General features: G+C 38.5%; 1 protein-coding gene across 6 annotated transcripts in view; it reads right to left on the reverse strand.

Moving 5' to 3' along the window:
• Positions 1-26,607, reverse strand: part of SLC8A1 (solute carrier family 8 member A1) — a 350,756-nt gene that overhangs the window by 317,076 nt on the left and 7,073 nt on the right. For 4 of the 6 annotated variants that reach the window (XM_053666911.1, XM_053666912.1, XM_053666914.1 and 1 more), the window contains exon 2: positions 2,766-2,847. The exons of the other annotated variants lie outside the window; for them this stretch is intronic. The gene's annotated coding sequence lies outside the window, so the exon portion shown is untranslated. The remainder of the gene's footprint in view (positions 1-2,765; positions 2,848-26,607) is intronic. 6 annotated transcript variants of the gene reach the window in all.

The following is a 26,607-nucleotide window of genomic DNA, read 5'->3' on the forward strand; positions in this document are numbered from 1 at the left end:
GTTTATAGAGCCCCTGAACAGAAACAGAAACTGTAACTAAGACATTTGTCAGGGATATTAATTTTTCCAACTCAGCCAATGTTTGTGTGTACCTCCCATGTGTCAAGCACAATGATGGAATAGAATACACACACTATTGTTGTGGGGCTTACAGCTAAGAAGGCAGACTTGAATCTGTCAAGTTTAAGATGAATTATAATATGGCATAACACAGCTAAGAGGAGACAAATGACTCAAATGTGGGAGTCAGAAAGGCATCCTGAAAGAAGGAAGGACCACTCGCACCTGGGGGCAGAACACAGAATGGGGGTGGCGGGTCATTTTCTCATTCTACTCTGCATTTGAGAGTACAGTGGTCCTGTCTGAGGGAGAGACCTAACACACAAGGGACCCAGAAATCATATCACATAGTAATGAAAGAACTGAAGACATTTAGTCTAGAATGTTAAAGACACACATAACTACCTAATTACAAGTAAGTTAAATTTATTTGATGTAATTTCAGGTAGCAAATTTTAATCAATGGATCTTCCTAAAATTCTTATTCCCACCCCTCCCATTTTTTTCTGAAAATATTCTTCCCTCAATATTTAACCAACATCCCCTAACCTCTATTCCAATATATTCCTTATCCCTCTTCCCTGCTTTATTTTTCTTCATAGTATGCAACATGTTTTGATACACATATATTTTACTTACTTATTATTTATTAATCTGCCTAGTCTCAAAATAATATGTCATGTGAAGGCAGGGATTTTATATGTTTTGTTCATTGATATATTTCAGATTCCTAGAAGAATGTCTTCTAGACTATAAATATTTGTAGAATAAATGAAAAAGAATTATCTAGAATATAAAATAGGTTGCCCCTTACAGTAGTTGACTTCTATCATAGAAGGGTAATGAGTTTGTTTATTAGAGTATTAATGTAATGGGTTAAGAGTAGAACTGAGTGGACTTATGACTTTTTTCTGACAAAACGAAATGGACATGTAATGGCAGGAAACTCATCCCCTCAAATAAGACATGCAGACAATTCTGATCCTTTGTATTTTCTTCTTACATTGGATCAAATCCTGAAACTCTGAAAACTTCATTTAGTAATCCTAATTCTAATATAAATTAATCTTTCATATAGATGTAGACATAAACCTGCTTAGGATGGAAAATATGCCAAAAATATAAGTTTTACCATTATAGTGTTGACATAAAAGTAATGTACATGATCTAAGACATTCCATTTAAGATTATCCCCCCTGCTGTCCTTGTAGATGAGACTGGATCTCCCAGTAGACTGTCTCCCTACAAGTCTGTTTTTCATTGACTCCCATTACCCTTTGTCTGACAGTTGTTCTCCAGTCACCTGATTTTAAATATGGCGTCCTGGCCCGGGAAGCGATGTTATTGGAAAATGGTATGCTTATGAAGTCTTTGTCTTCTTCTTTGGGGCACATATATAACGTGCACAAAATTGTCTTATCACGTATTACTGAATAGAGTATCAGAGAGGGAAATTTACTTCTGAACAAACGTATTTGATTTTCAGAAAAGGATTCTGTCTCAATGGTAAGATTAAATTTATCTTTCATTTTTCTAATTACATTGAAATCCCAATACTTTTACAGTTTTAATGTTAACTTCCTTTTTTCTTCCACAGATTCTGATAATATTTTGGTATTATTCTCAGTAATGATTATAATGGTAGCTAATATTTCTATATTAACTATAATAGTAGTAACATTAACGAAGTGTCCTTAGCACTGTTCTGGATATTTTATAAGTATGAAGTTATTTAACCTTTTTACCAACCCTTTGGTTTAGGCACTACTATTACCCATACTTTAAATTTAAAGAAACAGAACCATAAAGCAGGGAACTTGAGTAAATTTAGGCACTTTGGTTTGGGAAACCTGTGTTCGTGGCTATAATGTAGACTTTAAACTTTGTTGGCAAAGCTTTGGTTAACTAGATATGCAAATGAGTTTAAACAATTGTGTTGATACTAAAAACTTTTGTAGAAAGAGGAAGATGTGGTAGATGCCAAATAGAAAACCATGATTTTTTGTGAAGTCCTGAAAAATATATTTAACTACAGTGGTCAAATTAAAATGCATTTCACTGTGTTTTCATTGTCTTAAGTTTAAGTTATGAAATATATATTTAGTAATTCTTTTGTTCATAGCTTAGTATCTTAGAGCAGTAGTTCTCAAACTTTGTGGATCCCATTTAACCCTCAAAAATAAGTGAGATATCAAAAGAGCTTTTGCTTATATGGGTTATACTTGCAGACATTTATTGTATTAAAAATTAAAACTAATAACTTATTAAATATTTATTTATTTAACAAAAATAATAATATACCCATTACACCTTAACTTAAATAGTATATTTTTGTAAAAAAAATAGCTACATGTTTGAAAACAAAAAGATTAGTGAGAAGAATGATCTTGTTTTCCATGTTTGCAAATATTTAGAATATCTGGCTTAAGAGAAGATAGTTGGATTTTCATATCTGTTTTCCCATTTAATCTGTCACAATATCACACACTACGTAGCCTCTGGAAAACTGCAGTGTGAGCTTGTGAGAAAATGAGAATGAAAAGGCAAACCCGCCGACCACGGTTCGATTCCCAGTCAGGGCACATGCCTGGGTTGCAGGCCAGTTCTCTCCCTCTCTCCTTCCTTTCCCCTCTAAAGATAAATAAATAAAATCTTTAAAAAAAAAGGCAAATAACATTTCCATATTTTATGAAAATAGCACTAACCTTATGGATCCCCTGAAAGAGCCCCCGAGATGGTCAGGGTCCCCAGATCAGGCTTTGAGAACTACTGTCTTAGAATCACCAACTAGAAGAAAAGAACAACAAAAGAAACCTTAGTGCATTTTTTAGATGATTACATGTGCCATAGGTTTTTCTATTTTCAGTTCTGTTCCCATCCCAACTCCCCCGCCTAAAAACAAACAAACAAACAAACAAACAAACCCATAACAGTCTGTGATGTTTCAGAATTTTTAAAGAGTTTGGGAAAATTTCACCCCTGTAAGGACTTTACTATTCATAATATAGTCAACAACCTTAACATATTCCCCGGCTTGTTTTTATCTCTAAGAGCTTCTGTATTATTTCAAAGCATGGAAATAAATAAGTAATGAGAAAGTAAAAAGTATAAGTATTTTTTGCAAGGTCATTAAAATATTTTGAGTTTATTTGTGGAACATGTTTGTTTTACATGCAAGTGTGAGGTCTTCTTTCAAGAACTATGACTGCTTCCCATCTACCAGTTCCTCATATCACCCAGTGTGCAACAACCCACTTTCTCTTGTCTTCATGAACGGGGACCCTGTGGAGCTCTGGGCTTAATGTGGAAAGCAGAGGGCTGTCTCAGTTTCCCAGGGTTACCATGACCTGCTGTCCAGGCTCCATTGCCCAACTGTACTGTCAAAGAGGCTGAGTTCTTGATACCTCTGGAGCCTCTGTACTCATTTAGTGAGAGAGAAATGAAGTTTGACCCTTACGAAACGTGCTTTCAGCTGGGGAAGACTGAAAATAAAGATATAATCTAGTGTTAGGTAGTAACAGACCCTAGGAAAAAAATTAAGCAAGTTATTGCATAAAGAATGACAAAGAAGGGGTTTTAAGGTGATCAGGGTAGGCCTCCCTTAGCCGGTAACATTTGCCCAGAACTCTGGGAAAATAAGGGAGACGTTTATATGTGGGGCAAGAGCAGTTCAGGTAGAGGTCATAGAAAATGCTAATTCCCTAAGGTCAGAAGAAACTTGGCTCATTTGTATTTGAGGAAACAGCAGGAGCCAGTGTGGCTGGAGCCAAATGAACAAGTGGTAGAGATATAAGAACTGAGAGGTTGTTACAATTTGTTCTAAGACTGCCAGGAGCTACTTGGAGGCTTTGAGGAGGAGTGTCATGTTTAAAGAGGATCACTCTGAGTACACTTCCCCAAGCCTAGGTGCATGTTGAAATCAGAGAGACCAGTGGGTAGAGAGTTGCTAGTGGCTTTCACTAGGATATTAGCAGTGGGAGAAGACAGTCCAATTTGGGATCTTTGGGGATGGTATAGACGGCAGCATTAGCTAATGGATCAAAAGTGGGATATATGAAAAAGAAAGTAACCAAGTGTGAGTGGATTTTTCTACTGAGCAATTGGGTGAACCTACATGCCCTTTACTAAGACAGGGAATCCAGGGGACAGAAATAAACTGTTTTGTTTTGAATATATTAAGTTTGAGATGCCTAGTGTATATCTGAGTAGGGATGTTGACTTTCCAGTTGAGCATATGAGTCTGAAACTTGGAGCTGTAGCCTGAGATGAACATTTGAGCATTATTGGATGGTCATTACAATCCAGGGCACTGGGTGGAGTCAATGAGGAGTGAAAGCCAAAAGCACAGGAGATGGAGTATGAGGACTGAGCCCAGGACATGCCTATTTCTAAGACTGAGAGAAGAGGACGGCCAGAGAAGGAAACCAGAATAAATGGTCATTGACTTACAAGGAGAACGCAATGTTCTGGGAGCACCTAAACACAGAAGTTTAGAAAATACATAGGTGACGCTCCCCTTGACTGCGCCCGACTTTAAAAGATCACCCAAGTCCCCTGTGCCTAGTCCCATCTACATTCCTTTCTGTACAACAGGTCCTATACCCAAGGGTTCATGTTCAATGTTCTGCTCTTTATTTCATTCTTATCCACTTCCTAGCCTATCCCTATCCTGTTCCATAGCATGTTGTTGATGTCAAAGGCCAGGGTCCATGTTCCACATTCATACAAAGTCCATTTTCCCTCTAGCATAACATTTCACAAAAAAAGTTGCTCATAAACAAGCACCATGTTAATCATCTAGAAGCGAACCATTTTCTGTATTAAACTAAAAACAAATGATACAACGAGATGCACAAAAACAACAAGGTCGTTGTTCAGCAGTTATTTTCTGGACATTAAATTAACTGAACTTTCTCATATTTATGAGAAAATAATTGATGCTCATAATGATATCCTTAAATTAATATATGGTCCCCAAAGCCTTCTTAGTCATTAAAGAAAAATGAATTACAGCGAGTATCCTTTAGGATGAAGCCTAATACCTCATGTTCTAGTTCTTCTAAAATCAGAAATTAATGTGTGCTCATATAGCTTAACTCTATTAATTAGAATAATTGATCAAGCAGAAAAATATATTTTCTCAGCACAGCTAATAGGCAAATGAATGTATTAGGATTGAATCAGCTGAAAGGAGAGGCAGGGGGCATTTCTGTTCTGGGCTGTCCATTGCTGGGGACAGCCGTGCTGGTGAGGGTGCAGATCCCAGTCTTGGCAGAGAAGTGGAATCAGTGTCGGGCTGGGCACTGCATGTTTTAAGGCCAACGCTGTCAGGAGCATCCATAGACAGTGGAAGAAATACAGAAATTAGGAGGAGCTAAGGCATCCATGGTGTGGGGATTACATTGTGGTTCAGACTCAATTCACATGGGTCAGCCCTGAGGCCTCCTGTTCTGGTAAGAAATAATTGACATCAAACAAGGAGCCTAAGGAATGGCTCTGATTTTCCAGTATTAGACTCAAACAGAATAATTTTCACCCCCTGTGAATGCTTTCCAGGCACGTCTAAAGTCATCCTTTACAGGTGGGCAACTATTTCCAGCAAACCAGGGAAAATGGAGAGGTTCCTAAGTAACTGGATGGTGCCCAAAATACTGCAGATCGAGGAACTACCCAAATGCCTGACTCCAGACACAAAGGGGAAGAAGCTGAGGAAAAGTGGACTCTTGACTTCCATGAGAATGCTGCTTTTCATCCCTTTTTAAACCCATTTGCTCAACCAACACTGACTGCAGTCCTACTTGCTTGGTCTGGAGAGAGAGAAACAGAGTGGATAAGTCCAAATCTTTGCCTCCTGGGAATCTCAAGCTGGGTGTAGGAGAAGACAGCAAGATAGATGGACAAGCTCGACAGAGGCGGGGGCTGGGTGATGTCACTTGGGGAGGAGACAGGGCCAGCTCTGCACAGGGAGGAAGGAAATGAGAAGGAGCAAGCAGGGCTTCCCAGAGAAGTCGATGGCTAAACTCAGTTTTCAAGGATCGCTGGAGGTTTTCTAGAAGGTGACGCAGGAGTGGGCAGTGACATGAAAACGATAGTGGCACAAGAGTTCAAGTTGCATCCTGGGATGTGAAAGTTGTTTGATGGGTTTAGAATGCTTGAATGCGTATGGAAAAGTGGCACAAAATACATCCTGAGAAATAAAGGGCTGTGTGGGCAATCTAATACAGACTTGGGGTTTTAATTGAGGAGTCAAAAAAAAAAAATCAAAAGGCCGACTGGTGTGGCTCTGTGGCTTGGGCATTGTGCCTCAAAGTAAAGGGACACCTGTTTGATCCCTGGTCAGGACACAGGCCTGGGTTGTGGGTCAGGTCCCAGGTTGGGGTGCTTGTGAAAAGCAACTGATCAATGTTTCTCTCCCTCTCTTTCTCTCTCTCTAAAAAGAAATAAAATCTCTTAAATAAATCCAAAGGATTTAGGCTGTCACTAATTTTATGTGGTAATTTAGGTAGCTGGGCCTTTGGTTTTTAAATCCCTGCCATGAATTCTGAGGTTGAATCTAAGACCTGCACTCTCAACGAGATTGTTATCAGCACACAGCATGGCCGGTAGCAGCCACTCCAGGGGTAGCAATAGCCACTGTCGGAGTTCAGATGTGCAATGACACCTCTTCATCATCCCTGGACTAGATGATCCAAGCATTCCTTTAACAAGTTCATTGATACTTCCTATGAACAAAAGACTTCAATGTCTTCTCTAAACCTATGGATGAAAACCTTCAAAAAGTGGGGTGCCACCTCCAAGATTAACATCTGTCCTGATACCGACTGTATCAAGAAGAGCAGAGTATCTTATGGAAAACGTACACTTCTTTCCTCTCCAGGAAGCTAACTGGGATGGAGGACATACAAGGTTCTCTTGATCTCTGAGCATGTCGGAATAGTGCTCAACCACGTCAGACTTCCTAACATAATGATCTTTCCACCGTCTGTCCTGTTCACTCCACTTGCATCATCAAACCTAATACTTACTGCATATTACGTAAACATTAAATATTTGAAAGGATGAATGAACCAATAAATCAATGAATAAAAGTCATCAGACTATTTTCTCTGATATTTTTGGGCCAAAAATATAGTTATGACTAATCAATGGGTACGTTTTACCTACAGCAAACAAGGTGGCTATGACAGCGTCAGGCATTATTTGTAACATTTGATGTTTAAAAACATATAATACTATTTTTCTCTGAAAACAAAAACAGAGAGCTCGTTAAATAAATACATGAATTTCTTGAGCAACATGACCTTTTAAGCTTCATTTGCGTAGGCTGGAATACCGTGGATATGAAGGAAATGTGAGGTTTCTGTTGTCTTAAAAGATACAGACCTTATGATATAGTCCTGGATTGAGAATTACATTTTGTAGTTTCCTGTTCTTAGAACCTGTGAATACATGTGAGTAAATCAACTTCATCTTCTCTGTTTAGGGTCTCACATTATTGAAAACAGGATAATTTCTTTCCACTTAATATTTTATCAATGACACCTGAACTGCAAACCAGACAGCTCCCAACTGATCAGGAAACCCGCTATGGTGTACCAAGCTACTGTAACTCAGAAACAGATGTTTACTGAGCACTTTCTTTGCCTTAAAACTTTAACCAATGTCTTTGCATTCAGTTCCCACCTTGACCAAATTTTTCCCTACACACACACAAGTACACGTGCAGGCACACATGTGCACATGCACAAACTCTCACACACATCTTTACTGAAATTCAGCAGTTCAACTCAAGGCAAACTACTCATGTGTCTTAAGTGCACCGAGTAGAGAAAAATGCAGTCAAGTTCATCTTCAGCCAGAGGAAGGAAAGCTTTCCATGCCAGCTGACCCTTTTTCTTCCTTCAGCAAAAGGTCAAGAGTGTTTCGTGTTTGGGTAGTACCTGAGGCCAGAGATGATCACAATGTAGTAAGAATTTCTCAGGGGAAAAGGCTGTTGCCATCAGTGCCCAGCACTGTTATTACTCCAGTCTGCCTCCTCCAGCCATATATTTTGGCATCAAATTTTAAAAATCCAGTGGTACAATTTCTAGAAAGTTTTCTCATTTTTTTCCTGTTGATTAATTTTCTTTGAGCACTAATTTCTTGGTTCTGTATTTTTTTACACTCATATTCAGCTATACCTTGGTTGGGGATAATACAGTGGCCCCTGCACCCAGGATTTATCGTCACTACACTCATTCTCCCTCTTTCACATACACATGAACTATTACCATTTTACTGAAAAACAAAACCAGCCACCTGCTTACAGTGGTTCTAGTTGCCACAGTGAGGACAACTGTTATCTGAGCCATAACCAGCGGAGTTCTGGGCTGGACCAAGTGACTCTCATGCCCTGTTTACATACTGCTGAGGCCAACTAAACTCAATATGACCTTTACAGAGCTAACTGTTCCAACAGATTTCAATAGGCAGTCATCTTTGTGTGTCTAAATCCAAGCATTAACTTAAAACAACTGTTGCAAGCTATCGAATCAAATATACAATTCATTAAAGTACTGGTTTGTTTAGGAAAAAGCTGAAGTTCTTTTCATTGAAAAACTCTCTTAAATACATAATATACTTCTCTCTCCTTTTTTCAGAATATCTGTTTCCATTCAGTTCCAAAGGATCTCAGTGAGAGAAAGATTTTGATGATTTTTATACTTCATTAAACTTTCTGAAGAAAATTTATATTCATTTCACTGGATGCTACATTTCATTATTGACCGACTCACATTAAACGTCAGGAAAGCCTGAAAACTCCATCAGTGCAGACCACTAGTTCAGAAGGCGTAAACATTTAGGCACGCGGTCATTGTTGAATAAACATTTAAACTATAGTTGAGTGGATTTTGGAGGTCCTTTATGGTGGGAATTCAATTCTAAATTAATACTTCTAAATATAAGTGTTTAAGAGATGTCAGATTTGGTGGGTTTTGTATTTAATTTTAATTTATATATTTAGAATGACATTTTTGACTTTTTATGTTTAAGCATATGGTCACAATGAATTCATCACTGCACTAGAACCTGAGCCCTAAATTCTTTTTATACTATTTATTTTCTGATCATAAATTTCATCAGGTTGTGGGAAATCGATGTTCTTCCAACTCATAAAAACCTTTCCCTTTGTCACCTGGCTGAGTACCTCTTTGTTATCTGCAAGGTGTTCTGATACAGAGATAATAGCAGTAAATGCTTCAAACATTCTGTAGACGAGGAAACAGAAATTTCTCATCAGGGTCAAAAAACAGAGAACATATTTCAGGGGCGATGAGCAGGGGTTTCTCATTCTTATCTCTTAAAACATTGCTTTTATTTCCAATTGGGAAAAAAATCACTAAAATGTGAGTAATAAATAAGTGTTTCCACCTCAGTTTTGATTACAAGGTACTTTGGCATCCCAACACTCCTGGATATGTAGAAATCATTTTTAAAAATCATTAACATTGGGAGGAAAACACAGGCTTATTTAACACCCCTCGCCTAGTCTGTCTGGTCATAGCGGTCCACTCAGCTGCTTCGTAACTCTGTATCCTCGGTCCCCCACCCATGAGACAGTAACTAATACAGTAGGGCAAATTTTCCTGATGCCACAGCTTTTGATACAGCTGTGAACACTGACTGGGGGGCCATGATAAGGTTTCCAGAGTGACTTGATTTTACTGATGGATGGGAGAAAAATGGGACAAGGAAAGGCCATAAAGTAAAAGCTGCGTAGTTTTATGGTTGCTTTTTTTTCTAATTAGATTCAGATTTTCTCTGGTGCCTGTAAATAGGTTGCAAGCATTTATAGTTAGGACAACAACAACAAAAACACCCTTTGTGAAACACTGAGAGAGGAAGCCAAATGTTATTCTATTCCCCAAATGAATTGGTTTTTGCCATCAAAGGTTAGGCTGCCCTAACCTTGCTTTGATGAAAGAGGCTGATTGTATTGGTTAAATCCTAACCAACAAGTCTTGCTGGGTGAAAGGGGCTCAGAGACATAATTCCTTCAAGTTGTGCTGGGTGCATTGACCTCTCCAAAACAGACCCCTTTCTCTGGTCCCTGCCCTGTCAGGAATGAATGAACCCAGGGGTACGCTAGGAGATGGGGGCCATGATATTCTGTGGCCAGCACATTTGAAGAGATGTGAGTGTCTGTAATGGCATTGATGTTTAAACACATAACGGCATTGATGTTTAAGCACAAATGCCTAAAAACACAAGAGATCACAAACACAACCTTTTAATTACAGTGATACATTTTTCTGTGGGAGAGGAGTGTATTCTTTACCCTGCAATGTGACTGCATCAGAAGACTTGAGCATCATTCAGAGCCATTTTCTAAAAGGAAGCCGGTGTTCAGGGTGTGAGCGTGTTCACAGTCACTCAAGTGTTTTAAAGAACATGTGTTACCATGGGGAGGAATAGATCTAAAAACGGGCAATTAATTGGTTCTGAGACACAGCCTATCATTTCTTTTCAAGGTTTTCATCTTTGAATGTCACCTCTCACACCAATGAATGCCGTATTTATTTGTAAGCACTATGGTGTTAGAGAAAGGAGGCAAAAAAGGGCCTTGAATTCAGCCGTATCTGGGTTGAAATTCCTGCCACATGTATGATTTTTTTTGCAAAGTTATGTAACATGCTTTTATTTATAAAAATAGGGATGCCACCTTTCTCGCAGGATTGTTGTAAAAATTCAACAAGGTAACATTTGTAGAGCTCCTAGCGCTGTGTTTAGGAAGAGGGACCCTCAGTGACTCTTAGCTTCCTTTCCTTTCTCCACCAAACACCGTAGTTTGATCTGAGCTAATAAAATTGCATAGTGCAGAGAATCATTCCAGTCTTTACCAGGGGGCTCACTGGTAGAAGGAGGAAGCCGAATAATTTTTTTATTCTTGAAAATATAGCCATGGAAAAGGAATGGTTTGTCAGTCTTAACCCTGTCAGACAAATGGTTTTTGCAGGCTGAAAAGCGGGATCCCAAGTCTTCACATCTCTCCTTTTCTGGTCCCTCCCAAAATTCAGGGAATTCTTTGCCAAGGGTAAGTCCTCCATGAGGGGCCAGCTGTCTGAGTCTTCTCGTTGGATGAGTGATTTGTGAATCAGGGTTGTGCAGTTTTACATTAAAATTTTCTAGTTGGAAGGGATATTACAAGAGAGTGTTTCACATTTTATGGCACAGGAAAACCATTTGAGACGCCCAGTAAAAATAGAGACTTGCAGGATCCATCCCCAAGGACTCTGATCCTGGAGGTTCGTGTTCCATGTTCCTGCATTTCTCAAAAACTAGGTAACCCAGGTATCTCTGGTTCAGTTGAGCCACGCCCACATGGAGCACCCTGCCTTATCAGTTATTTAGTTCCAGGTTGCTCTGGTGCAGGATCCTTTATGGCTTCTGCGTCAGAGCACAGCTGCCAGGGGTTGGTTTCAGGTTTTGTAGGAACTAAAGCTTACGCAGTTCAGGGGCCTGCGTTAAGAAGAAATACAAACAAACAAATCTTACTATTGTAAATTTTGCCAAAGCATATGATCCTGGGAACATATGGCCAGGACTTCTCCCAGGGTTGGGGGTGGGGGGAGCTGTGAATATGAGGGTCCCTGGATATAAACTTCCTTAGCTTCGGAGTAGGTCCACTTGAAAATGACATATGGCAACCCATCCTTGTAACTGCCTCTATTTTTGTAACTTCCTCCGCAGTGAGGGAACAGAGGAACAGAGACCCTACGTAACTCACTGTGGTCACGGGGCTGTAAGCAGCAGGCAGACCTGGGATCAGAAGACCAGAGATCTGGGCACTCTGTCTCCAGAGCCACAATTCTGTTTGCCGTCACAACACAATGTCCCTTACAGACACATCCTGTTTTCGAAAAGTCACAGAGAGAAAAAGCTTCTCCTTATTTCTATCACAAGAGCCACAGTTACAGTCTCGCTGGGTGAGATAAAGTGTCAAGAATAAGTAAAAGATACAATGATTAGTTGAATATTTTTCCATTATTAGTGACAGTGAAGTTACTCTATTAACTTAGATATTTTTACATTTTAAAATCTAAATTTAAAATACACTATATATATGTATGTATGCATGTGTGTGTGTGTGTGTGTGTATATATATAATAGATGAAGACTCTGGGTGATTAAAAGTAAAAGGAGATACATCTCTGACCTCCAAAAGTTTATAATCTAATAAGCCAAGGGTATGTACAGAGGGGGAGGGTGGGTGAGGTGGCCGTGAACTTACAAACAGCACGAGGAAGTATGTGGAAAGCTTGACTATGCAGAGAAGAGAGAAAGCACAGCAGTGACCTCCGAGAGAGAATAGCTGCCTTAAACGAAAACAAAACCAAACAAAAAACTTACAGACTGCTAACCATCTAGTCCAATATTCTCTTACAGATCTCTCAGTTTTAACTGCTTGGAATAAGCAGTAAATTAAGTTCTACCTGATGAGATGAAAACAGAAGTGTTACGCGACAATCTCCAGAAAACTTTCTTAAAAGACAGCTGCCGTGGCCCCTTCGTCCCTTTCTCCTCCTCCTCCTCCTCAGGGCTGGCTGGAGTGCAGACCATGGGATTTGAGTAGCCTTCACAGTCCACGAGACACAGCACGCCGAGGCTGACACAGCGTTGGGATAGATAGAAGTCTAGTGACCATAAAGCCGCTGCATCAACCCCGGAGCGCTATCTCCAACTCGAGTTCATCAGAGAGGGACAGACCCCTACCTTATTTAAGAAATGGTTATTTGGGGTTTTGCCATCTGTATCTGACCTGAATCCTAAGTGATAAAAACCTGTATGGAGAATGCTGACATCAACATCAACTATCATCCCGTTAAGAAGATTCCATTGTAGAAGAGGTATAACTATAATTAACATTATATGACTAAACTTTTTTAAAAAACGTATTGGTATTATGCATTCAAATAAAATCACCCTCCACAGACTGTCCCTTTGGGAGAAAGTAGTATTATTCCAACCATACTGCTCTTAGTCAAATTGGTGGAGAGCTTTACCTTTGGAACTGTGTCCAGGTGATTTTCATTGACACCTTGTTCCAAATGACACCTCTAGCTATTTGAAATGTTTGGTCATCTTTTTTGGTTTGGGAAATTCCCCACCATGTGAGTTTGGGCAACTCCCTCTGCTCACTCTGCAGTCCCCTATCATGCTTTACTTTCCCCAGCATCCCTCGTTACCTCCTACTTTCCTTTAGAATGGAAGCTTCATTATGGCCTGGGGTGGAGGGAGACTGTATCTAATTGTCTTGCTCAACCCCAGGGCCTACTGCCTACTTATACCTGGTAGATAGCAGGTGTTAAGGAATTATTATTGTTCAATCAATACATGTTAAAGAAGAGCTGACTTTTCACCACAGATGCTGAATAGTGTAACATTTTTCACTAGCCTCTGTGTACCTAGAATGTAGGCACATAACCAGCCATCAGCCAGACCCCTAGCTCTGCCTCTCAGTGGGGGCTAGTGAGGCAGGCAAGCTGGAGTGCAGCATGCATTCTAGGCTGGTGGGGCCAGCAGCAGCAACCACTTCCTAGGTACAGCAGTGATCATAGCACCCTCAGGAAGGAATAGCATTATCCAATGTGGATGCGGCAGTGCTGTAAGCTGGGTACCCATGGATCTGTGGGCAGTGTTCTTACTGGACTAGCAGAGATGGAGTCTGACCGTCCCTTCTTCCCTTGTTTCTGGCCAGGCTCTGACTGTGCTTCTCCACTTCCCAGGGATGCTGTGAACTTGCCAGTGTCCTTACAATACACTATTTTTTTGTAACTTTATCACAGAGGCTTTCCTTGACGATCCTGTATTAATGGCATGCCCTGCCTGTCCTCATCACCTACAGCTACTGAGAAGGGCTTGAGGGCTTGAATGGGTCTCCTGGAATTTGGGAACCTCATGTCCAACATATAGTCAAAAAGGTAAAGGTGAAAGTTGGTAGTGTCGCTTGAGTTAGCTAGACGAGGGAGAGAGGGTTGTGACCTGCGTTTGGGACTTAGGTGAACAACCAGAAGCAGCATTAAAAAGATGGGTTGATTGTCTTTCATGGACTAAATGTGGGTCATGAGCGCAAGAGAGCTGGTGTGTAGTCATGTTAGGTTCTGTCTATTAGGGCCGCCGGGCACATGATGGGACCTCAGCAGAGAGATGCAGAAGATGGGACTGCAAGTCAAAGAAAAACATGATGCATCGCTCGAATCTTGGGAGTTATCATTTAATGTATCTATTGCTAGGATCTCTTGAGAACCCAAGACAGTTCCCATGAGAGCAAGTTAGACACCTGTCTGACTACAGGAAATCAAGGTTCTAAAGAATAAGAGCTTTCTGGCATTTTCTTATGTCCTCTCCCTCTTACTTTTCCACTCAATTACAGTACTCAGCTCTGATTGAGTTAGCAAGAATGGGGAGGGGCAGTGGAAGCAGGCAGCAAGGAGAGAACAGACACCCTCCTTTCTTCACCCCTCCCCCCAGCCCTCACCCTGCCAGGCATCAGCCTGCAGCCACCCCCAGCGGGGCCCAGGGAAAAGGGCTCAATGTTATATCAAATTAAACTGCTCATTATATGGGACCAGGCATTCTGCATTCTGAGTTGAGACTATGTTAATGACTTCAAATGACTGCAGTGTTTCTACTAATAATTGCCTTTTATCATTTATTGTCCAGGTTTGTACTGAGGTTTAAAACAACACTGGGAGGAAAAATTATGTCGATTCGGTGATCATTCCCTATAAGTCCTGCCTGTTCAAATGATCACTTACTTTTAAATATAAGGGGATATTAAGCAAGTGATGAGGCAAGTGATATGTTCTTCTCATCTTAGTCTTTGTTCCCTGTCTCAGGGATCATTGCTGTCCTTTTGCTTTGATTTCTCCCATCAACTGAAAACATAATAAACACTTTTAAAAAACTGAATAATCCTAACTACATTATTAGTGGCTAAAACTGTTGTTCTCTCTCTAGAATAATTATCACATAAAAGGGATGTGCAGGAAAACAATCTTAATAAAAAGTAATTCCACCGATGCTAGAATTTCTAGCAAGAGAGAAGACATTCTATATAAAGCACCTTTCTGGCAATGCTCAAAAATATTATATAGATTTTTTCTAGAATTTTTATGATTTCAGGTCTAATATTTAAGTCTTTTATCTATTGGGAATTTATTCTTGTTTGTGGTAGAAGATGAACTAGACCACTAGGAGATGGTCTAGTTCATTTTTCTGCGCATATCTGTCCAATTTTTCCAATGCCCTTTATTGAATAAACTATCTTTAGCCCATTGTATGTGCTTGCTTTCTCTATCAAATACTAATTGACTATAAATGTCTGAGTTTATTTCTCGGTTCTATTCTGTTCCATTGATTTGTGCGTCTGTTTTTATGCCAGTACCATGCTGGTTTGATTACTATGGCCTTATACTATATTTTAATACTAGGTAGCATAATTCCTCCAACTTTGTTCCTCTTTCTCAAGATTGCTGTTACTATGCAGGATTTTTTGTAGTCCCATATAAATTTTTGAAATATTTGTTCTAGTTCTGTGAAATACACCATTAGAATCATGACAGGAATTATGTAGAATATATAGATTGCTTTGGGTAGCATGAACATTTTATGATGTTAGAAAACACAGGCAGACATTGTTAGTAGCAATATTTTATCTGATATATCTCCCTAGGCAAGGGAAACAAAAGAAAAAAATAATCAAATGGGACTACATCAAACTAAAAAGTTTTGCATAGCAAAAAAAAATCAGCAACAAAATAAAAAGACAACCCATGAAATGGGAGACCATATTCACTGATACATCTGATAAGGGGTTAATATTAAAAATTTATAAAGAACTTACAAAATTCAACACCCCCAAAATAAACAACCCTATTATAAACAGGCAAAGGACCTGAATAGACACTTCTCCAAAGAGGACATACAGATGACCTATAGACATATGAAAAGATGCTCAAGTCCCTAAACCACTAATCTTCAAAGAAATGCAAATTAAAACCATAATAAAACATCACTTCACGCCAGCTGGAATGGCTATCATCAATAAATCAACTAACAATGGTGCTGGCAAGGATCTAGAGGAAAGGGAACTCTTTTAAAGTGTGGTGGGGATGCAGACTGATGCAGCCACTGCACAAAGCAGTATGGAGATGCCTCAAAAAATTGAAAATGGATCTGCCTTTTTATCCAGTGATACCATTTCTGGGAACATAGCTGAAGAAACCTAAAACACTAATTCAAAAGAACATAAGCATCCCTGTGTTTATTGTAGTATTATTTACAATCACTAACTTTTAGAAGCAGCACAAGTGTCCATCAGAAGATGAATAGATAAAACAACTATGGGACATTCACAATATGAAATGCTACTCAGCCATAAAAAAGAAGAAAATTTTACTATTTGTGACAGTATGAATGGACTTGGAGAACACTGTGCTAAGTGAAATAAGCCAGTGAGCACAAGACAAATACCATATGATTTCACTTATATGTGAAATCTAATGAGTAAACTGAACTACCAAGCAAAATAGAGACAGACATATAGACAGAGAACAGGATGACAGCTATGGGTGGAGGTTAGGGGGTGGAGGAATCAAGCTAAAAAATAAAAGGTCTCGTGGACATGGACAACAGTGTTATGACTGGGGGAAGGAGGCAGGCATATGAGGGCTAGGTGGTAATTTAAAAAGTACAACAAAATAAAAAATATTATGGAGAAAATTCCACATATGATATGAGTGTATCAGACATTCAGTATTTGATGAACAAATAAATTGGTAAATAAATTGCTCTTATAAAAATGGCATAGGAGGTAGATATAAAGGACATGCAAACATCTGAGATATGGAGGAAGTTGGAGAAGAATGTGAAGCAAATGCCTTAAAAGAGGAAGTGGTGTAGAAGCAGGGAGCAGATGTTCAATCACAGGAGCAAAATCAACCCATTTGTGCTTGGAGAGTCCATACAAATTATCAAAAATCAGCCACATTATAAAATAACTATTTTAGGGGGATGAATATTAAATAAACTAACAAGGCACTATCTCTCAGAAAAGAGAAAATCTATTTCTTCTAAATGAATGAATTAATTCAAGTATTAGAAAAAGAATCAATTGCTCAATAATTATTTATAAAGTCCTGTTAAGTAATCAATACTGTGGAAAATCACATAGACTCTAAAATATGCCTTCTATATCCAATACTTGAAATTTTAATGTTCATGATTGGAAGTAAAACATTTTATGTATTTCTCTTAATCAATTGCATTTTTGGTTGTCTCATAGATATCATAATTTTAGGGGTTGAAGGAATCTTTCAGAATGTTTCACTAATATTGAGCCCCAATTTTGCCAAATGTAATTCTTTACCTGCTAGGCAAGTGTACTTACTATAAGTGCCTTGCTGGATAATTTCTTTATTGGAAAGTAGGTTATATATGATGATGACATACTATAAATAACATATGACTTTTGTAAACTATATAGATAGACATATATATTTATATTTAATGTGTCTTTCCATGGTATTACATCCTTTTCTGTTGTCTATACTTATGCATTTTTACTTTACTGGTTTAGAACTGCTATTATCATTTTATAAGTGCTATAAAATTTAGTGGCTATTTTCTTAGAACTCAGGTCAATGTCATTTCCTTAAGAAAACTTTCCCTGATCACCCAGACGAGCTCAGGTCCCTCACTGCATATCGTCTATTTCTAGAAATGCACTTAGCATAACTGTAATGAGTGTAAATTGCAATGAGTAATAGCCAGGTCTGCACTGTGGTGCAGAATGTTCGCTCTGGTGTTCCTGGAATCTAGCACAGGACAAAGTGGGTACACCTAGCACATAACCTGGCCCACATGAGTTACTTGATAAATGACTGCATGAATGAAGGAATTTGAAAAATAATAATTAAGAATCTACTTTGTGCTTCCCTTAACTATGCAAATGATACAAGAGCCATAGTTTGAGCTGAGGCCATTTTTCTTGGCCAATGTACTAGTCTTTCTCACCTGAGACTGCCAGTTTCCTACCCCAGGAACCTTAAGAGTAAATCTCCTTTATCCATGCAATGAGTATTTGTTTTCACCTGTTACATCTGAAGCTAAATTTATCTTCTGAATTTTACATTTCTTTGATTACGTGCAACATACCAGCTAATCAGATAATTCTAAATAATTTGAGATGGAAGTGCCCTTAAAGACTACACAGTCCAATTCTTTTGTAATAAAACATTCCTTCAGTAACTAAATCTGCAAATTAGTTGTTTGACAATCTTTGAACACTTTTAATCAACCTAGAGAAACTCACTTGTTTGCAGAGATACCCAACCTTTTGCCTCACCTCTCAAGTCATTGCAAAGTTCTTTATGTTCTGAACTTCTCCATCCCAAAAGTCTCCTATGGGTGCTGTTGCACTCTAAACAAAACCCTCGACTTTTGTCTGATGGACCTTTCTGAGTTGGAAGAAAGCTTGTATGTCTTCTCAAATGTAAACATCTATGTGTCCTTCACCTGCTTGTCATTAAAACCTTCGTAGATGTTTTGCCCTACTGGTCATTTATAGTTTATTAATGCTTTAAAAATGTGGTGTCTAAAATGAATACAGTGTTCTCAGATGATTGATTCAATGCTTTGAACAGTAGGAGTTTTGTATTCTACGAGCTTCACAAGGATCCCAGGATTCAATATTAACTCATTGGCAGTTTGTCCTGACATCACAGGGCATGATAAAAACACAATTTTCATTCATTAGACTTTGCCCAATGCCATAAAAAATTGATAACCCAATAATTGATGGAGGCACAGTTATATTTCATTAATTCATTTCCTTTCACTATTATCAGTGATAATAAACAAATCAACCATTCCTTTGACATAATATAATTGTCTGCTTCCCCTTCTCCATGTTGACAGACTAGAGATAAAAAACAATAGAATTGTTTATGCTACAAATTTTTAAACAGTTATCGACAAATTTGTTCTAGGAATGTCTGCCAAGAAAATACACTACAATATAAGAGAAATAATATAGACTGTAGAAGAGAGTATTGATGTCTTGTATTTATGTCTGAATATCACATATATATAGTGGGATTTATTTCCATGTATTCAGATCTTAGATTATGTCCTCTGAAACTAATTTTGCTATAGACAATAAGATACATCCCTGTTCCTGACAAGTCATTCTCATACTCCATAATGTGTTTTATATATGAACCATTATGTTTGACTTTTAAAATTGATACATGTTTGGAAAACACAGATGAAGACATGCCAATGAGTAAAAGTTAGAAAGAATATTAGAAAATGGGAAAATATGCCCATAAATGTTTTCCCAATTTAAAATATGCTGCACTATATTAATGAGGTCTTCTATTACTATTATCCTAATCTGTTGTATGTAACATTACCTTCAGTAAAAGTTGCCTGAATCATTTTTGAGAAGAAGGTGGTATACACAAACCGAGTATTTTTGAAATATCCATTTCATTTTTTCCATTATTTAACCAAACATGTATTATAGGTAGGAAATATTCCAGGCTATTGAGTTGCCAGTAGTAGAAAACATAGACTGTCAGGCTTCCTTGAGGAGGTTGCATTAGAGATGAACTAAGTAGAAGGAGAAAATCTGTACTGTTAAATACTGATCCACCATAACTCAGATCTTCTCCTTAATATCTGACAAATTTCAACACTTTAAATCCATACAATACATGTTGCCTTTGACGTTAGTTATAGAAGATAGCTGATTGAGAGAAGTAGTTCACATTTCTCTCTCTCTCTCTTTTTTAAAATTCTCCAGTAAGAGAATGTCTGGTTTGGATTTCCTTTATAAAACAATGACCTCAGAGCTCTTAAATTGCCCTTTATTTTGCTGCAATAAAGCAGCATGTAAATCTTTACTCTTCCTGACGTTTTGAAGAAGATCATTGGATATATCAATGTAGTAGACAGAGGAAAAAGGTTTATTCCCACTCTTCTGCTCAGAACAGAGAACCAGAAGTTCAACTGAGAAACTTCCTTAAAAATAAGCAAAACTGTCAACTCTCACTACCTTGGTGTTTACTCAGACTCCAAGGAGAGAGGAACCAGAGTGAAAGAAGCCCACAGCAGTGCCTGATGACTTAGACTGGTTTTCCCAGTGTTGCCGAAGAGGCAGAGCTGGGTTGCATAACTGAGAAAGCTTAATGGTCAGCCATGGCATTGAAACAGACACTGTGCTTAAGCCCTTTTTCATGCTCCAGTAAGTAAATTGTCAATGGGCAGATAACACCATCTTAATCTCTGATACTACTTCATGGAAAAGCAATACAGCCAGTCCCAGGGAAGGAGGACTTCAAAATAACAATAAGGGAGGTTAAAAAGTTCAAAGCCAGCTGACTGCATATCTGGCTTTGAGTTTAGCATTAACTTTCAGATCAGAATGAGTATTTGAATAAAAGTTTAACTTTTTTAGGAGCAAAAGCTATTAAAGAGTAAGTAGACAGAAAACGAAAGGTCTTTGTACATGTGTAATTTAGCACAAAGGTTAGACGGAATGCCAGGCTGGCCTTTGCTGTTGCCACAAGGGGGACACCTTCTGTGGACAGAAATAGACTGAAAGAAAGTGAAGGCTTTTTTCCTCCATGTTCCTCTTCTCTCCTCTCCCCCAAGATCACTGAGAAAACTAGTGAAAGTCTATAAATGCCAGGAAATTGCCATGAGACAGAATCGAAGAGACCCGAGTCTACTAAAACGCTCTTAGGATTGACTCTTGCCATCTCATTTCACAGGATGTGTATGTGCAGGCAAATTCTCCTGAAACACGATTCTTAAGTTTGGGGGGTTTTATTTTGAAAGCCTGTTCAGCACATGGAAGGAATGAACATGTTCCCTTTTAACTGTCAAAAGGGAAGTTTCATATGACAATGTGCTTTTGAACAAAACCAACTGTTTTTTTTTTTTAATTAAGTAACCAGAGGTTGGGGGTTGGGGGTTGGAGAGGAGGAAAAGAAAACCAAACATTTTTGCACTAAACCATTAATCTCCTCATACCTATTTTTTCCCTCTCACCCAAATGATCTTCACTTTTCAAAGTTACTTATGTTCATGGGAGTTCTTCTTGCGTCATTTTAGTATTACATATAGTAATTTGATTTCTCCACCTGGCTGAGATTTTTCAGGATTGTGCTCATGTCTTAGAATTCTTATTTCACAGAGGGTCCGGTCACTGTAACATCTCAGAGAGTGTGGAGAGAGGGTATACATTGCTCTAGGACCGAGCTGTCCATCTACATGAGGTAGACGGCAGTGCCGTATGGGGCTCTGGTTCCGTGACAGCAGACAGAATGTTGGGCTTGGGAGTAGAAGACTGCCAGAATCCCACAAGATAATCATAACTGTACTAACAGCAATACTCTGACGATAATAACTGTCATTGACTGTCAGGCATTGCATTAAGTGGTTTGCAAACACATGTAGCTCTTGCATCAACCTCCTAGGTTATTGGAATCCTGTTTTACAGAGAGGACGGAGCTTAGAGAATGAAGCAAACCTGCCGAAGGTAACATGTTCCTGGTAATTTATAAGAAAAACAGAATTAGAAATCAGGTCTGTCTGCTGTTTCACCATCTGTAAAACAAGGGCATGATTTGCCTGAGATTTCGCTCAGCTTAACCAGGACCATTTGAGTTTTCTAAACCAAAAATAAATAAATATGCAAAAGTGTCTGCTGTGATCAACACGATGATCAGTCGGGTGCTGAAGGAAAAGTGAATCCTAATAAGTGCGAAGCAGAGAAAATAGGAGGATCTTTTCCTCCCAAGGTCACGGTTCCACACCTTTTCTCCCACCCACAAAGCTCCCATCACTTTTCCGACATTCTACATATTTCCTTTAAGAGGGCAGAGCAGCCCTCTGCTGGAAGGGGGGAGGCGGCATATTCCTGGAAGGGGAAGTGGGGTGAAGATTCAGTTTCACTTTGGGACTAGAACACTTTGCTGAGTGAGGGAGAGAGCACAGAGGAACATTTAAAGGTGGAAGGACAGACAGACTCAGTCCTCTCCTTTGGCACTGACGTGGAACTTAACTCTCAGGCTTTGGCTCCGAGAACTGTTGAATGGCTTTCTGACAGCATTTCAGTAGCACTTGTCTTTGAGCAGTCCCACAACTTTAGCCAATAAACACTTCTCCAGACCCCCAAGGAACCAATGTAGTAGCACCTTATTACAAATCCAGTTTTCAGATTTTAAAGCCCAATGTGAAGTGAGGGAACTTACCTTCACACAGGATAATGCACTTGCTTTTTTTAAGAAAAATAACTATCTATCTGTATATCTCTCTACCTCTGTATCTATCATCTACCTATCTAGATATCTACCTACCTACCTATCTATTAACTATTGTGGTAAAATACACATAACATAAAGCTTACTATCTTACCATTTTCAATTTGCAATAACATGGATGAAACTGGAGGACTTTATGCTAAATAAAATAAGCCAGACACAGAAAAATAAATATTGCATAATCTCAATTACATGTGAATTCTAAAAAGCAACAAACAAACAAAACAATCTCTACCCTCCTCCCCAAAAACTCATAGTAAAAGAGATCCCACCTGTGGTTTTCAGAGGCAGAGGGCGGAGGAAGGGGGAGCTGGAGGAAGGTGGTCCAAGGGGTGCACTTTCAGGTACAGGATAAATCAGTACTTGGGGTGTAAGGCCTGATGTATACCTTAAGCTTATACCATGAAATATGTAGATTATTTCTTAATAAAACTGGAAAAAATAAACACCACCAAATTCATTGTGACACCGAGTAGAATGGTGATTGCCAGAGACTAGGGAAAAGAATAGATTAAAAAACAGGGGAAAAAAAAGAAAGTAGAAAGAAATAAAAAGTGGTTGCCAAGGGCTGAGGGAAGGGTGGTATTTCTAACATTTTATGCTGTGCCATTAAATCTGTGTGAAAAACAAACACAAAAAATATTTTTCCCTTTGCCTTTTAAGACACATTCATAAAAACTCTGATGACATTAAATATGTATAAGTTTCTCTTCCACCAAGAAACCGGTGAAATTGTGTGGGTATTTTACTCATATCCAGGGAAAAACATGCATCATTTAAACACCATCCATCACTTGGGATGTGTAATCACATATTCATGAGGGCAGATGCAACGCGTTCGACTTTAAAACCTGCGGCTCATAGAAAAGCAGGGAGAGGTTTCTGTTATTGTTTGAACCTTTGATTATTGATGCAGATTCTAAACAGAAACTTTGGCATTGCAGAAGGTGATAAGCACAGAAAAATTTTGTCGTGAAATTTTAGGATCTTCATTTATCCTTTTCATATCCCCTAATTGCTTTTCTAAATCTTTCACTCACATTCCTAATTTTTTCATTCATAAACTATGCTTCAGTTTATAAACACAAATATATTAACTTATTTAAGCCTGATTAGAAACTCCTACACACCTAGCTTTCCAATAAGTGTTAAGTAAACAAAGATGTACATCTTTTAGGTATTTAATGAATCTTCAATAAATGAAAAATTCAGTGTGTATGTCGAAGGTGCAAAGATGAATATAACGTGATAATATGTTGAAATGATTTTTAAGGGTGGGAAGGAGTGATGGATTCACAACTAACCAGGTGACCAGGGATGTCTAAGGAGAAAACTCAAAATGGAAGACTTCTGATGGTTTGGCAAAGACATTGAACATAAGGTATTAATAACATCGGAGAAAAGAAGCAAAAATCACAAAGAGCAGCAAAACTTGATGATGACTAACATCTGGTTGGAACATATGGGCAAAGATACTAATCATATTATAGAGAAACATATGTATTAAACTAGATACAGAATAAGAATAGCTACATGTGACAAACAATGAGGAATCTGTAAGTGATATTTTTTCAACTCTGGACTTGGAAACCCTAGTCATTCACTACATTTCCTACCAAATTTATATTACTTCAATATAAAAATGTGAGAATAAAAAGCTCAATATTAAAATACAGGGCAAAACAAAAATAGGTTTAAAGTTGTTCATATGTAAAATAATATAATTTTCATAAATAATAATACAGAGTAAATTCTGTGTTTTGCATACTCAACTGTACAACTCCTTTTGCCCCACCCTGTATAGAATTCATCATTTGAAGTTAAAAGACTCAAGGAAAAACCAACGCAAAATATAAAAAGGATAACATTTTATAAGATAATCTGTGCTGCCCTGGCTGGTATGGCTCAGTGGATTCAACTTGGCCTGCAAACCAGAGGGTCACAGGTTTGATTCCCAGTCACAGATTTGATTCCCACGTGCCTGGGTTGTGGGCCAGGTCCCCTGTGGGGTGAGCACAAGAGGCAACCACACATTGATGTTTCTCTCCCTCTCTTCCTCCCTGCCCCTCTGTCTAAAAATAAATAAATAAAATCTTTTAAAAAAGTGTATCTGTGCTTCTCCCATGCATAAAATTTAGTGGCTATAAGGGAACTTTAGTAATCAACTAATTAAGCTCTTAATTTATGTTTTTAAAAAAGCTTAGGTCCAGAAAAGAAAAATAAATTTACTAAGATCACGGAACTAAGGGGTTGGAGAACCAAGCTGGGACTCCAGTTCTCCCTCCACCAAAGTACGACAGTCTTTCCCATATTATTTACATCAATTGACAGCCAGTCAGTAGCCCTGTCCTGTCTCTGTAGTGGAGTTTCCTCACATCTCATTTTCCTTCTCAATTTTTTTTTTAACACTTGATACTTTCTTCCCTCTTTGCAGCTTTGAGAAACTTAAGGTCAGACCCAATCCACCAAAACGTGTGTGCCTTCTCCCCTCTGCAGGCCTGTGCAATCACTGCAATCAAATATCTGAGTCACTTGGCACCAAAGTTTAATAAGGAAAGGATCTGACATGTCTGGCTTCCCACCGCCTTTTGGTGACTCATCCATTTAACTTCTAATTTCTTTTAGGGACCTGGACATTTTTGTCTGCAATCCAACAGCTTTTCTGAAAAACATTTGCAGTGCAAACATTAAAAATAAGCTCCATGTTTGAAAGAAGAAACACAAGCATGAAAAATTGCTTTGGAGTTCAAATAAATCATAAATATAATACATAAAGCCAAATAGGACCCAGAGATTATTTAGTCTCAACTCCTCTTTGGCTGATGTTCAGAAACTTTCATGTCAGTCATTCACGAGTGTAATTTGTGTCAGCCATTGGCAGAGCTGCTTCGGCCTCTGTCCCATGATCTTAGTTGTGTTTTCTAAGGAAAATACAGAGGTAAATTCACGGGAAAAATAAAGAGGAAATTCTTTGTCATGTGTCACGTTTATACGCTTTGTCGTCCATTATCGAATTTGGCCACCCCTGAAACCCAGTGAAGTCTATTATCATTTATTTACAAAAGACTTGAATCTAAAACTGAAGTGAAAAGTCATGTTGCTGGGGGCACGACTGGAAGGCTGATATTAGATTTGTCGACTTTGTATTCTGTTTACCTTTAACATACACACTACACTAAATAAAGTGAAGATAAAGTCGTAAAGCTAAATAGCACTTGATATACAACTTTATGATTTTTCATAGGTATGATTTCTTTAGTGTTCATGATAATGAAAACTGCCAACTTGCGTATCCCAGTAAAAATACATGGTAGAAAGAGCATAGATTTTAGTGTCAAGTGGACATACCCTCAAATTCAGGCATGTCAGCTTACAAGGCAGTAGCTCAACAAATGAGAGTAATAATTAATCATCATCATCATCATCATCATTCTCTCTGTATCTGAAAGTAAAGCATCATCTGACATCAACATATTTTGTATTAAATGTGTAGGAGAACAAAAAAGGGTCCCAGTTCAGAACAAATTCTTAAAGCGTGTTTTTATTTCTTTTCTGAGTATGTCTCCTTATTTCTACATCAGATGACAAAGGGCAATTTATGTAAAAATGATAAACAATATCAAGAACAAAGAGTGTGGGTGTAGGAACAAATCCCAGATGTATCAGTGAGTAAAAAATCCAACGTATGTCACCAGAGCCTTCTTACAAGTCTGTTACTTCATTGTGGCACAACTTTTGACCATGGACTTTAGAGCGAGAAGGCATTCCAGTCATTATGAAATACAGCTTCCTCATCCCTCCGAGGAAACAGAGGTCTGGAGAAGATTAGTGACTGGCTAGCTATTTGCTTTGTGACAGAAAGGGAACTTGAAGCCAGGATTTAGGATGTTGAGTGTGGTTGTTTACCTTTTCATCTCTACACATTGAAACCAGTGCCGGTTTAAAGACACACCTCCCCCGTTGATAGTGTTAGCCTTTGCCATAAAGGACTCTCAGTGATTTTTCAGTTGTTAGCTGCCATAAATTATTTGTTTCTCAAATGGTATCCTTTATTTTATATGTACTTATAGAAATTTTTTAGAGGGAGAGGGGAAGGGAGGGAGACAGAGAGGAAGAGAAACATTGATATGAGAAAAACTGATCAGTTGCCTCCCACATGCACCCCAGACTGGGG

This window comes from Artibeus jamaicensis, unplaced genomic scaffold (assembly GCF_021234435.1).
Source record: "Artibeus jamaicensis isolate MK-2021 breed Jamaican fruit bat unplaced genomic scaffold, CSHL_Jam_final contig_465, whole genome shotgun sequence".
Lineage (NCBI taxonomy): Eukaryota > Metazoa > Chordata > Mammalia > Chiroptera > Phyllostomidae > Artibeus > Artibeus jamaicensis.